At 41.2% G+C, this 12,820-nt stretch overlaps 1 protein-coding gene across 10 annotated transcripts in view; it reads left to right on the top strand.

The window, feature by feature from the left end:
- Positions 1–12,820, top strand: part of tjp1b (tight junction protein 1b) — a gene marked incomplete at its 5' end in the record, with an annotated part of 72,343 nt that overhangs the window by 23,951 nt on the left and 35,572 nt on the right. Inside the window, one exon of one of the 10 annotated variants that reach the window (XM_080875739.1) lies at positions 7,817–7,986. The exons of 8 other annotated variants lie outside the window; for them this stretch is intronic. One more of the 10 variants, XM_080875740.1, reaches the window with a different exon arrangement.

The following is a 12,820-nucleotide window of genomic DNA, read 5'->3' as shown; positions in this document are numbered from 1 at the left end:
GTCTTTTTATGCACCCAGTGCCTTTGTGTATGGCAGGAGTTATTTTTCCATGTTCACGAGTGACACTAACTTTGCAAAGCAGTGTTGCACACAGTGGAGCACAAAATCCCATTTTCGTTATCATTTACACTTCTAATATCTTTGACTCCGGTGCTCTAAAAAAATACATTGCTTGATGTATTTTGTTCCTGAATGTGTGGCTCTTTGCGTGCGCTATGTTACATCAAACGTCTTTTACAGACGAGCAGAAAAAGGCCGTGTAGCCTTGGTGCAACTGGGCTTGCTGTTTTCGTGTGTGCGTTGATTTTGGGAGAAGATGTGTTTTTAATGCAGTGTTTTTCCTGCTCTCTCAGCTGTTTTGGAAAATGTTAAAGGAATGTTTGCTGCAAAGGCTATAACCAGGTGAGCTGCAGAGAGAAGCTATAACTGCATCAGCAGGGAGGAGATGCAGCTAAGCCATGATAAAGAGCACAATTAAATTAATTACTCCTTAACTGATCAGGATCAGTCACTACCTGTGCCCGAGGTTTGCACCGGTCAAAGCCTAATCTCTTATTAGTTCTGCTTGCCTTATTCCACTCTCAAAATCCCATCCTTGGCTGCAATCTGCCATGGACACAGGCACTCCCCCCCCCAACTACCACCTAAAAAGCCCCAGCGTAAGCATTTATTCACTGCTCAGTCTTAGGAAAGTGCTGCAGATGCATTTACAGAGAGAGCAACTGCAGCTGAATTAACCAATCTGCATATTCAGGGCCTGTTACCAGGAGATTGTTCCCATGCGATGAAGGAATGGAAGAGCGGGAGCGGAGGGCCGCACCTGAGCGGGACGCACAACAAGAGCTGTGGAAAGGAGGGATGAACAGTGCATAGGGGGTGGGTGCAGGAGATTTATCACGACTAATACAATGGAAGGAGGAGCAGGGATGAGTAAGGGGGGTCATGGGGGAAGAACTGGGATTGGAGCAACTGATTCCTCTACATGAGGCAGGTCTGTTATGTAAGAACAGTCAAATGGATGATTTTTATGTCCTGTTGGTGATAAGCACTTGAGGGGTGGTTGGAGGTGATTCAGGGGGCTTATATGTGACACTGAGCTTGAGCGGACCATGTGTGATGCTGCTGATGTGTGTGATCCCAAATGCTGTGCGGTGGGAATGGCAGATGTTGAGGACGTGTCTTGGGGGTGTGACCCGAGAACAAGGACTATCTATGTGTCCTCGGTTAGGACATCTGGTGGGGTCAGTTAAGGCTCTATGATGACACTGCACGGTGCTTTGTAGCATTTGCTAATTCACAAAAAATTGTGCATTTTGACCCCTAATTAACTAGTTATTGCATGTTTATGTAACGCTTCTGTTTCTGTCAGCATTTGCGATTTCCTCTTGTCCAGAGTCCTTGCTTGTCAGTGGACAATTTGAGGAAAATAAATTGTGCCTCTGAATTGTTGTACTCTAGTCCCTCATCTACAACAAATCATCTCAAAAGAGAAGACTCAAACTCACATAAATTCCAACAACTCTATTGACTTTTCCACTTGATTTATGATAGGGGGTGCGAGACCTGGGCAGCGGGTCCTGTGTGCAGCTGAGGTTTACTGAAAATGTTGCACTACACCAACATCTCACACACATGCACATTTCCTGTTGTAAAAATACAGCCCCAATCTATTACCGCCACAATAAAAGACCCTCATTACGATGTTGGCTGATTTTCAAGGAGGACTCAAAGTTCATGTTGAGGACCTGAGGGTATGGTCAAGTGAAGGACGCCCAGCAGGATGATGTAATGTTGGTATGAATCAAAATGGTGGCCATGGTGGGCAAGTCAGGCATGAAGAATGGAAGAGTGAGGAGGCTGCGCCGAGACAACTTAATCAATCACGAGGGTTGTGGACGCGCCGTAGATTACAATGTCCGCTGATTGATTATCATGACATGAGCGCATGCTGGTTTTCTGGAAGCAAATACATTTTACAGGCAGCAAAAATATATGTTGCATTTCCCAGCAAACACCTCAGAGGAAAATGTGATACTAATCATATCCACAGATGAGTCATTGCATTGCTTATTGAAAAGGGTTCAGAATGATTTATTATGATAAGTAAATAATTATTGAAAAGGATGACAGTTTTTTCAACATCTGATGGTTTTATTTAGTCCAAATACACCGAGTCTCTCTCCTGAGAGAAACAGAGGTTTTAAACTTTTAAGAAACTAGTTCCAGCAACGGTGTGATTATTTTCTAAAATGAAATGGACATCAGTAAGTGATTATCACAAATAGCTGCTGTTTTATTGTCTAAATAATAACCTTCCATTGTGATAATGCTATATTGTGAGCTTTTCCCTTTACTCATTAGGTGTTTACATCAAGCAACATACTCGTTGATAGTATCAGATCATACAAATTCAGGTGAATGACGATCCAGTCCAGATGGACATTATTGACATTTAATTCTGTCTTTGAAGGAAGTCGATATGTTGATGTCAGGCAACAAGGACAACATCAGCCAATAACAACGCCAATATATCAGTGCACCCCTAGCTTCAAGTACTGTAAGGTTTAACATGTCACATCATGTTAAATGTAAGGTTTTACTTTACTGATTTATATTTCTACATGACAGCAGTGTGTGTTTGTATTTTTTGTGTAGTTAGATGTGTGCGCACTCGCTGTGTAAGCGGTGCGTCTGTGTGCTTCTTGCAGCCTGCCATGTTTCTGTACATGTAGGATGTGTGTTGATGCCCAGGGAGGCACCATATGCTGTTTAGGCTCAGGAGCATCCCATCACGGCAAACCCGAACAGCCGCAGCTCCTTCATGCGTCTCCCTCCATTAGATCGCGCGTGCATCACCCGCCAACATGGGCCTGCAATCACGCAGATCCACTCTCCTCCTGCTTGTGTTCACTCCATCATGAATAATTCTTCATATAGATTTCTTCTTGCGAGGCTTGACATAGCCAGGTTCAAGACAGATAAAGTGTTCTGCTGAAAGCCTGCAGAGGGCAGAGTTTTACTACTTAAATGCACAGGAACAGAGTGACACATGCTCTCTCTTTTTTTTTTTTTTTTGCACAGCTGACACAATAGAGAAAAAAAGGGGGGTTGGATGTTGGGTTTAGCTTTTACATAGGCACTAATGTTACGATACAAATGATCGCGACAATAAATGAACTGTGCAGCCACAGGAAGTGGTAGAGTTGATTGCTGAAGCCGATGATACAGAATTGTTTAACTCCATGCTTTTTTTTAATTTATTGCATTAGGGGGGACACCTTCAACCATGCACACTTTAGTAAAAATTATTTTCTAGTAGAAATGAGAAGTGGAGATTTATAGCATGGTCTGGCTTATTTCCGCAGTGCGGTAAATTACACCTGGGTGATTTTTCTCCCTTTTTCTTCCTGTCTCTGTTACCCCTATCAACTGCCCTCCAAAATACCCCTTCGGTCTGGTCCAAAGGGACCATCTGATTACAGTCCACCTAGGCCTCTAATTGCTTTACTATCATCCCGAGCAAGGTTTTTCTCTTTGGAGCAAGCCAAGGATAGACAGCCGCTTATGAATCCAAAATAATTTAAAGTTCTTGATGATGGGGAATAAGAAGCAGCCACCTCATAAATTTAAGCCTTAAGTGATATTTCACATCCTGGGTCACACGGTGTGTAGGTGGTTAGGCCTTAGATCACAGGATTTCAGCAGTTCCTCTTAATGCACGCTGAAAATCAACACATTGGTGCCATTCAGCACTCTGCGGAACCAAAACTGGTCATCTAAAATCTTTAATTCCCCCTCGAGGAATTCAGCTTCATGGTTAACTTTTGCATTTGCTCAAAGGCAAAACAATTTAGCCCCCCCACCTTACTAGTGAAAAACCTCTCTATCATAACGCGCATCCACATTAACTGATTGGAATTGTTCATCTTTATTAGCATTCATGCTCCCTCCTGGGATAAACATACTTAGGTGATTGCTTCTTTGCCGGTGTACATGATGTCGTTTGATCCAGAGGATTTGGATGCTGTGGTAGACTGTTGTCACATGATCCGCAGGCCGGGGATGTGAGGCCGTTTCATGTCACCTGATATGTCTGAGCTCTCAGCCGTTGGTGGGAAAATGAGACACAGATTATAGGTTCATTTGGGGAATCTTGGAAAATATGTGTTTCCTCCCTCCTGAACATGATTTTAGCTTTTAAAAAGCACGAATCAGTAAATCCAGATTTGTCCTTTCTCAATCACATCCTGAACATCCATGGTGTCAGATGGTGTTTGTGTCATTCCTTATTTTCCACTAACTCTAGATCAGAATGCTTGCACCAGTTTATTAAACAGGCTACCTGTGTTTAAAGTGGAAATTTAAAAAAGACACTTATGTAATAGAGTATTTTCTGGGATAGCATTTTTGATCCGGTGCAATAATACGGATGGTGCAAAAGTCAAATTCTCCACAGATATACGGTGACAATTTAGCTGCTCCTTTGCAGCAAAAGCACATTTCAAAGCAGCCATTTGGCAATTCATGTGATAATAAAAATAAATAAATTATTAATTGCATTCAAAGGAAGCAAACCACAAAGACAAAAGTGAATCATTAGCTGTGCCTTACATAAAAGCGCAGTACTCAAAAGGTTAAACAGCAAACAGCTGCATGATTATCATCATAAATGCTATCTATATTTGGATGCAGGAACTGAATATTACACTCCAGGTTAAATATATATATTATAACTGATGATGCAATCACAAACTGTAAAATGAGCTTCTAATCCAGGTACCAGCAGCAACATCGTGTCTCCTAGAGCCTTCAGCTGGATTTTACCGCTCTACATGCTTTACAGAGGTCACACTTCATTCATCTATAAAACGCTGTTTGATGGGTGCTTTTCTTACCTGTTGACTTTACAAGATGCCTCCTACTCGTGAGATCACGAATGATGGCGTCTATGTGCCGCGCTTCATAACGTCACGGCCCTCTGAAAACCTTTCTGTCCTGAATTAATGGCTTGGCTGTCACGTCAGTGGGATGCTTTCTCATGCTAGAGGTCAGTGATGCTGACAGAGGACAACACAGAAATCGCAGAAACACAAGCCACTGTACAGTAGCCAGCTCACTCCGTTATGGGATTACACTGATGTACTCCAATTTGTAAAACCAGCCACTGGGTAACAAGATAAGAAACCAAGTTTTGCGTATCATCTTGCAGCTTTGGCAACATGGAGTCATGGAATATCATATATTATTCCACGTAGCTATTGGACAAATGCATTTATTTTCCTCTGCTGCAGTGCTATGTTTAACTTCTGTCATGTCATTTGATAGCTGTGGTCATTAAAGCACATAGATGGCCACGCCAGCCTTTGCTTAGTCGGCTGTTTTCCTGACCTGTACAACCGAGAGGTGACTCACGTGCCGTCAGGGGCAGTGCACTCTAAAAGCCAGCCTGCTGTGAATTCCTAATTTGCTTTTCCACTCGTGTGATTCGTTCCTACTCTGGTCATACTTGCTTTGGATCCTGTCTGTGTTTTTAGATGCACTGATTGGGGGGGGGGGGGGGGGGGGGGGGGGGGGAGAAGACGCTGCATTATTCTGTTGCACGGCGTGTGAAACTCCCTCTGTGCTGTTGAAGTCAGTGATGCAAACACTCTTGTAGCAATAACAGAGGGTACGTCAAGGGCTTCTGCAGAAATACATTAAGAGGCATGAGCTCACATCAAAGCTACTTCAATTCACAGACGCAGATGGCAAAACAGGACATGCATTACAAGTATGGTTTGATTTTTTCTGCTTACAAACTTTGAACATTGTAATGTGTGACAAGAACTTACAATGATGAGTCTCATCCTCCAGATACACATCACACTCTCAATTACTGCAAAAGTTTTTGCTGTTATCACAATATAAGCACAGAAAAGTTGTAAGTTACAACTGCTGCTCATTACACTTTGCTTTTCCACACGACATCTGTGCCTGCCTTTGTTTATCTAATTCTTATGACCTTGGCCAACACACATTCTTCCATTCAAGATGCCCCTCACCTCCCCCTTCTCCTTCTGATCCTCCAATGAAATCTGCAGCGATCTCCTTACGTCAGCTACATTGCAGGACCTCTGTTCTCCTCCAGCATTATATTCAGGCCCTATCTTCTCCTGCGTTCATTAGTGCCAGAGGTAGAGGTGACAAGAACGGTCACACATTCTCAAAGTGATAAAATACACAACGGACGGCGCTGCAGGGAATTAGTTACTTGTGGAAACGCTAACAAACTAAAGTGCATGCGATAGAGTCTTAAGAGTGGAGTTTGGTGCAGTGCACAATTTACATTCAGCTGTATATTGATTAAATCTGTATGCCCCCATGGGAAGGAGTATTGAGCATCGTGACTGTAGGCTGGATTTTAATTCTATCCTCTGCATTTTAAATGGCTTTCTGCACCATGTAGTTACAACTTAAGTAACCTACCTCAGCTTTTCCTATAAAAAAGTTTACGTTTGAGGTTGTTAAAAGTAATAGCTAAATACATTTCTTGGTGACACAGTTTGCATTCAGAGCAACATAAGGAAGGCATCTATTCACACATGTGGAGAAAGGCATGTGGGATAAAGCGTCCTGTCCTTGTCCAGCACTGATGCCTTTAAAGGACACTTAGTGAACCCTACAGATTTGTTAAAGTCAATCTTTTGAATTACTGTTAAGTTCTGCTATTTTTTTTTGTGAGATTATATAGAGCTTGAGGTTCTGTGTCTGTAACTAATGAATATGTGTTCTAGCTTTGTGTTAAATGTTTACAAATGTTGTTTGCTTTAAAAAAAAATCTTGGAGTGTCTTAGTTTTGACACTAGCGAGTACTGCAGCATTTGAATGAGCTGTGTTTTAAAAATACTTTCATTATGTTGGCAAAAAAGCAAAAAATACTATTTTAAAACTACACTTTTAAAAGTATGAATGCAAACACTGCCAATAGCCCTGTCATCCTCACACAAAAATACCTCTCTGTACTTTACCTTTTTGCACAATATGAGGAAAAGAGGGCAGACAATTTGGTTTAGTGCAAAGCATATTACCTGGAAAAAGGGGGGAAAAGGGCAGTTTGGTGGTCAAGACAAATATTAACTTCAAAGTTAATAAGTTTTTAGCGAATTGCCGTTCTGGGGGTTATTTATGACTGACTACACACTCACAAGCTTTTTATTGACAACAGAAAATTTGTTAACCTAAATAAAATGAAAATTTACCTGCTTTTTCTAATTTATTTGACCATGCGCTGATCTGCTGCCTAAACTTGTGTTATTATTTAGATTAAAATAATGATAATTTAAAACAACCCAAGCAATAAGTGTCCGCTGTTAGTCAATAAACATGTTCACCTAATGTGAAATTTAAAAGGCTTCTCGCAACCAATGCATTAATTTAAACCAGATTTAGTTTATCTAACGTATAGGCTAATAATAAATTTAAAAAGTGTAATTATGACAAGTTACATGAAAAAACATTAACAATCGTCGACGGTCCACTTCAGGAATATCTAATTACATTGATATTTATTAATCGATGACAAAATAACAGTCGCCTTAATTACTCGGGTCCTAAAACTGGATAATGATATGTTCACCGCAATCTGATAAAGCGTCTTCGGCGTGTTTTCTCCATCTTCAACGACGCGCTGGAATGGCGCTTCGTGTTGCTGGATATCACTGCTGCTGCTCCTGCTGTGGGCAGCCTCTCTGCTCTGCATCCCTGCTCTCCTCCTCCTCCTCTCCCCCCGCGGATAAACCGGAATGGTTTCTTCCAGGCGAACCTGTCACTGTCGCCGCGGCGGAGCAGGGAGCCGAAGTGTGAGCGCAGGGGGGGGGGCAGGCTTCATCCACTGCCTGCCATTGCAGTGCGGCGGCTGCTGCTGCTCTGGAGCCACACCAGAGAGACCCCTTTCCTTTTATGTGAGATTTTAACAAGCACGCCGAGAGGACCATTGCTTTCACGAAGGTGAATGGTTATCTTGATTTTTTTCCTCAAGTGCGTTGTTGGGGAGCGTGTTTTTCTTTGCAGCCGTAGGAGTTGACTAGATGTGTCCCCCTGCGGGTACAGGCGAACGATAACGGTGCAAGCCGAGGTAACTTAGCTACCTCACTACTACCAACTGCATCTGCGCGCTATGCTAAGGGGTTAGCAAGTTGCCACGCTAACGTACCTCCTATTTGAAATGGCCAATAACGAGGTTCATTAACGTATTTTATGTGGGACATGCATAAACGGTCAGAATAAGCTACAGAATGCCTTGCGTTAGAGCTGTCATCGAGCGGACGGGTTATTAAGTGCGTCCAGGTAAGATTAGCTGGGAGTAGCTAGCCTAGCTGCTGGAACAAAATGTCGGCCAGCTAGGGGGCTGATTTGACCAAGAGGGTATAAAAGGGGCACAAGATTTAGTGTCAGGGTGCAGGACGCAAGGAGGGAGTGGTAATATGAAGTCAGCTGCTAGAAATATGACATGGTTTTTTTTCTTCCTCTTTGTAAATTAAAGGGGGAGGTGGTGCGCTGTCTCACCTTGTACTGATGTTCCGTTAGTAAAAAAAAAAACGAAGTGGGATTTTTGGGAAAGTAGTTAGGTCCCTAGCTGGGATTAGGTTAGTGGCACTGGACTACCTGCTCGCCTGCCCCGCTGTCGTTACATTTTAAACATGTCATAATAATACCAGCTTTGTGTGTGTGGGGTCTTTGGTGGGGATAAACGACTGTTTGGTATGGCGCATGCAGGCTAACTTTCATTGTTAGTTTCCATACTAACCAATGGACAGCTGCTAACATGAACTGAAGGCACCAGTGTTCACCTGTTTAGTATTGATTGATGTAAGTTTTTTTTTTGCATGTTATTATCACTTATCTCGTTTTCACATGTGCTGTAACCTATTTAATTTATGTACAGAAGACACTAGCATGTTAGGACGTGTAGAAATAAGAGATAACAATGAAGATGTGAGCTTCAGATTCTGACTTGATGTTATCCGGGATTTTAGTAATCGAAATATCCTGTATTGACTCTAATTTCTTTACCTTATCCTTCCAAAAGCTTCTTAAGGGATTCCTAAGTCAGTTTAGCTGCAGAGGAAAACAATCAACCACCTCTTTCTGGTGGTTCCTTATATCTCACAATCTTGTTTTGAATACAAAAGAAGATTGTGAGATGTCTAAGCGTCACTTCCGGCCAAGATGCCAGGTATTAAATGTGTATGAAGTTCTGTTATGTTTTTTGGAAAAATATAGCAGTGGTCCTGTCATGCATTTCACTTGTGTTGTTTTTGTTAATACAGTCTATGACTTTAGCACTGAATGCTATTTAACAATTACAGTGATTTTTTTACCCTATCACATATATAATTACTGCATATTTTACTGGAAGTTTTGTGATTCATTGACGCACATCTTCATCTTGAACTCCCTTGTGCGTGCGACTAAAATGTGTAAATGCTGGCGACTGGCATTGTGATAGTAACACTAGATGAATCTGCAGCTGGGAAGGAAAATAGATTTGTCAAATGAAGTGGGAGAGTCGTACTACAGATGTTGTTTGTGGTTACCCTTCAGATGTTTCATTGCACAATCCAGTCTGCGTCTTTCTTTCCCTGCTGAAAAACAGATCAGAACACAGAGCTGTACAGGCAGCAACTCTGGCAAACATGTTACTGTGAAGAAGAAAATATCAACCCAAGGGCAGACATACATGTTGGTTTGTAAATCATGTTGCCCTGAGCTGTCATGAGAGCAACCATCATCTGAGTCATTGCGGTTTTGGAAGGAAGGACAAGCGCATCTGATATTTTGCCTACTTAAGTTAAATTTGACTGACTGCAGCTTTGTAATCCTGTGTATTTATAGAAACTGGCTGGAATTAGGGGCTTATCTGTTTGGTGGTGACAACAGACATACTAATGAGACTGAATTACTGTATTTATGCCATGTGTTTATACATGCTGCACCTATAAACCTTGGTTTTGCAGATAGGACTATGCACACAGATTGCTTTCTTATAAAGGATATCAAAGTGGATGGCCTCCGTGTAGATGATAAAGAATGTGTTTAAATTAAGGATGCTGGAAAACAATGGCTGAAAATGTTTGATTAGAGCCCAGTCCTGATTGTTGGGTGCTGATACCAATTTACATTTTTAGGCTTATGTATATGCAGACACAAGTCAAAGCTACATTAACAAGGAGAAAACAGAGCCATTGTTTATTAATTTACTGGAAATGTATTGTACAAACTAGATACCTGAAAATGAAGGTAGATGTCTTATCGTAAATTAAGTGTGACTTTTCCAATATTTAAAATGAAAATATGTTTTTAGGCTGTGGCTGAATATACTGGCTTTTACCCCATCCAATTTGGACTGTAGGTAACTGGATTCAGTGCCAACCTCCAAATCTGCTGGTGCTGCCGCTGCTAATGTTAGCCACATTTAGCAAATAATATGACAATGCATGTGCAATTTTGTGCACACTGCAGTATGCCACACATTTTAATGGCTTTTAAAAGAAACTGAGAAATGTGATTAGGGCTGCAGCTAGCGATTATTTCAGTAATGATATAATAATAAAATAATAAGAATAAAAAATTCAATTAATCTTTACTCTGTGTTCTTGGAAGGCTTTGTGAGTTCCTGTACATGGGTTTCTGTCTGTGGAAGTGAATCAGTGAGTTTGTGTCTGTTAGCCTTTAAAGGAGAATGGGGTGGGTGCAATGAATAGACGCCAGCGTATCAGCACTCTGAAGTTTGCCCTGTGCTTTGATGCAATGTTTCTGCGCTGCTTAAAACAAGATGTTATGATGGTGTAGACGTTAATTAATATTAACGTCTCAGTGTCCAACCTAAAATCCCGCACGTCAGTGGCTCAGTTTTACTGGCCCATATACATTTTTATTGGTTTGTGGAAAAAAAAAGTTTTCATTTTTGAATATATCAATGCAATTTAATTGAGACAGTATTTTATATTATTTCACTTTGAATCCGAAAAATGTTTCTGAAAAAATCTTGAAATAAATATGGTCTAGTATTGCCATGCCCGTTTTCGACTCGCCCATTTTCGTTTCCATGTACAATAGGATGGCTGCCGTCAGCCTTCAGTAAGCTGTATAATTTAAAGGTGCCATCAGACTAAGTTAACAGTTAATCTGCAGATTTTAATAACTTCTGGAGGCTTACTGCAGACTTTTCGCTGTGTAAAACAAACTGCGGTGGATGGAGCAGCTACAAAGTCTGTTTTTCTTCACGTCTGAGTTTGTTGATCACGTGCTTTGATGAAGGACTCCCGCTCGTTTATCCCAGTAAAGGTTTTAATAATGATTACGGGAACAGCGCTGCTGTTTGGACGCTAGAAACACGCCGCTTTCTTTCACGTCTCAGTAACGGCTCCGCCTCTTTGCTCTTCGCGGTGTGTAAACAGACTCTGTTTCCATGTTAAAGTCATCATCACTGCTGCTGTTGTCAGTGTTTCTGTTTAAAGCTGGAAGCTGTGTGGACTTAATGTGGTCAGACTTTTTATTCACACGCTAATCCTAAATACGTTTGTATTGCTGGTCTGTTTTCAGACGCAAACATGGGAGAGATGCTCGCTTTCGCGTTTCCATGGTGACATGGCGCTTCAGAGACAAAGCATCGAGAACTTTTTTTTTTTATATATAATTTTTTTATAATCGAATTATTCGAAATACTCGTTGCAGCTCCAAATGTGATTGATACTCATAAATGGTTCTTCAATAAAAATGCAGTATTTTTGGACTATGCCTAGCTTAAAATCACCTCAGCTTTGACTGTTTTGCCAACTTTAGATGAGTCAAGGGTATTTTTTCCCACCACATTTTTAGTCAGCCAGGAAATGAATCACTGGGAAGGTCCCTAGTAATTATCAAGTTACTGCAAAGATGATACATAAATATGCACCATAGTCTCATAAGCTGTGATGCTGACTGTGCTAATAAGGCATTGCAAACAATGAGTTTCATATCTCGATATACGTTCTGTGTAAGTGCAAGTGCGTGAGAAGTGTTCCCGCTGATTTACCCAATGTGTTACACTGTAAATAGTTTGCATTTCAGTGCTAGTGATAGCCTCAGGGGCCACTAGAATAACAAAGAGGGGAATTAATGAGTTAGCCTGTGCTATTTTGAAGAACTGTAACATAGGGCTGGGCCATATTATACCGTTCACGGTAATACCGGTATAATGTTAGGCAACGATAGGAAAATGAAATATCGCGATAGAATGGGAGTAAAACGCGCATGCGCAGTGCCTTTGTTTTCATACGCACATGGCCGATTGTTGAGTGAAACAGATGAACCAGAATTGGTTTGTAAAAATGGTGCAACTTCCATGATGTGGAACTGGTTTGGTGTTTGTCCGTCAGATACACAACAAAGCACATTTTTTTGCAGAACATGCAAGCGGCCGTTGTTATTGTCATATTTGTCGGACTAAGATGCTCTTAAATCTGGGAGTAATCTGGGTCCTAAACTCCGTATGCTTCAGGTCAAACGAACACTGCAGCATCACTGAGCGTTAAAAACTGTCTAAATTCTTTCATCTTTAATAAAACGATCAGCATTGCTGCTTTACCAGGTGTAACTATAAAGTTTAACTTCCAGGCATCCATGAAAACAAAAGTTATTACATTTAACGGAGTTAGAAGTTAGCAGGAAGCTAGCGGAAGTTAGCTCGCTAGTTTCGCTAGTTACCTAAGCATGATATTGCATGTTCTGACTGAGAGATTTCTGAAAAAAAAATCAAACGTACAGCTCTGCTATCACTTCCAACATAAATGAAGACAGG

The sequence above is a fragment of the Rhamphochromis sp. 'chilingali' genome (genome assembly GCF_963969265.1).
Source record: "Rhamphochromis sp. 'chilingali' genome assembly, chromosome: 2".
In the NCBI taxonomy this organism is placed as follows: Eukaryota; Metazoa; Chordata; class Actinopteri; order Cichliformes; family Cichlidae; genus Rhamphochromis; species Rhamphochromis sp. 'chilingali'.
This window is presented reverse-complemented; position numbering and strand designations above follow the sequence as displayed.